Below are 2,263 nucleotides of genomic sequence, written 5' to 3'. Positions count from 1 at the left end.
CACACACACACACACACACACACACACACACACACACACACACACACACACACACACACACACACACACACACACACGTGTGTGTGTGTGAGTATGTGCATATATATGAGTATATCTATGGGTGTGTGTGAAGAAAAATGCATTTGTCGTGGTATATATGTATACATGTGTGTGTATATATATATATATATATATATACATACACATATAGCTACCCACAATGCACACCACACACATACATGTGCATACATACATATACGAAACTTTGTTCTTCAGACACTGGTGTACCTTTTTTAACTAATAAATGAATAAATAGATAAATAAATAAAATCGTCGGTGTGTATTCTTTTGTTTGTTCTATAAACTTTTTAGTGTAATAAGATTCTGCTGACACGTATTCCCTTAACATAATTCTCAGTTGGAATAAGTGTAACACAATAAGACAAAACTGGACTTTTGAATTCCTGCGATAGGCCATTCGGCGTGCATCTATATAGTTTCCATCTATCCAATTTGGAGTCAACCCAGGGCTACATATAGAAAACACTCACTCAAGATACTACACACTGTGGATCGAACTCGAGTACTTGTGATTTTTTTCCTGAAGCATATGATACATTTATTTGTAGGCATGGCTTTGCGGTTAAGAATCACGCTTGGTAACCACTTGGTTTTGAGTTCAGTTTCACTGCGCGGCACCTCTGCAATTGTCATCTACTAAAATTCTGAGCCGACCGATGCTGTGTGAGGGAAAATCGTAGACGGAAATTGTATGGAAGCCCGCTGAAAATGTGTGTGTGTGTGTGTGTGTGCACGCGCGCCTTGGTGTCTTTGTTTATTTCTCCAAACCGCCTGACAACTGACTTTGTTTACGTCCCCGTACGTAAGTGGTTCGGTAAAAAGAACCGATAAAATAAGTATTGTCTTTAAAATTAAGTGCTGGAGTCTTTCTTCGTCTAAAACCTCCCAAGGCGTTGCCCCAGCATGGTCGCAGTCCATTGACTGAAACAAATAAAAAATATAAAAGACGTGTGTGGTTCGGCGAAAGAGATGGAATGAGAACCAGACAGATGTAGATAAAAAAAAAAAAATAAAAAACTTGCTAGGGAAGATTTGTTCGTTTAAAACCCTTCAAGGCGGTGTTACAGTATGGGCGCAATCAATTGACTAAAATAAGTGAAAAGATATAAAAGATTTTTGTGTGCGCATGCGCGTGCTGAGGGAGATTTGTTCGACTAAAACCCTTCAAGGTGGTGCTGCAATATGGCCACAGTCCAATAATCAAAACAAATAAAAGATAACAAATAGATGATAGCTTCACCGACAGCTACAACAATAAAATCAGGCTAATGTCCATTGTCATCATCTTTGTCATTATCATCATCTAATATACATTAATATCAAGAACAAGAAGATTTGTAGATGAAATAAAGACTTCAAAACCATATAACGTGTCCCAATGACAAAAACATGACCGTCAAAGTAAAAATATGTTGTTCATTCAGTCCTAATAGTTTGACGGGAATGTCAGTAAGGGAAGTGGGAGAGTGAAGCATTGAAAACAGAACGGGCGAATTATTCGTTCTGATTATATCATATAGCATATAATTAATAGATATACTATCTTGTGTTTTGTCGTATTAACGGTTTGTTTTACGATAGTTTCTCTTTGTCTAAATCTCCTCTACCCCACCTCTCTCTCACAAACAATCTATCTATCTATCTGCCTATGTCTGTTTGTCAAGTCTGTCGATATGCGTTGTATGTGTGCATGCGCGTGTATGGATGTGTGCGTGTGTATTTCTTTATTCTTTTTCTTTTACTTGAGTTATTTGATGGCGGCCATGCTGGAGCACCGCCTTTAGTCGAACAAACCGACCCCAGGACTTATTCTTTGTAAGCTTAGTAACTATTCTATTGGTCTCCTTTGCCGAACTGCTAAATTTACAGGGATGTAAACACACCAACATCGGTTTTCAAGCGATGGTAAGGGGACAAACACACACAAATACACACACAAACACACACACACACATATACGACGGGCTTCTTTCAGTTTTCGTCTACCAAATTCACTCATAAGGCTTTGGTCGGCCTGAGACTATAGTAGAAGACACTTGCCCAAGGTGCCATGCAGTGGGACTGAACCCGGAACCATGTGGTTGGTAAGTAAATTACTTACCACACTGCGCCTATATATATATATATACATATATATTTATACTTACTTGGAAGTGGAGTATATATATATATATATATATAT

General features: G+C 38.2%; 1 protein-coding gene across 1 annotated transcript in view; it reads left to right on the top strand.

Moving 5' to 3' along the window:
* The window catches only part of LOC106875377 (neuronal PAS domain-containing protein 3), a 543,460-nt gene that overhangs the window by 160,848 nt on the left and 380,349 nt on the right, over window positions 1-2,263 (top strand). The window lies entirely within an intron of this gene.

This window comes from Octopus bimaculoides, chromosome 6 (assembly GCF_001194135.2).
Source record: "Octopus bimaculoides isolate UCB-OBI-ISO-001 chromosome 6, ASM119413v2, whole genome shotgun sequence".
Lineage (NCBI taxonomy): Eukaryota > Metazoa > Mollusca > Cephalopoda > Octopoda > Octopodidae > Octopus > Octopus bimaculoides.
Note: the sequence above shows the minus strand (reverse complement) of the source record. Positions and strands in the feature narration are given on the sequence as shown.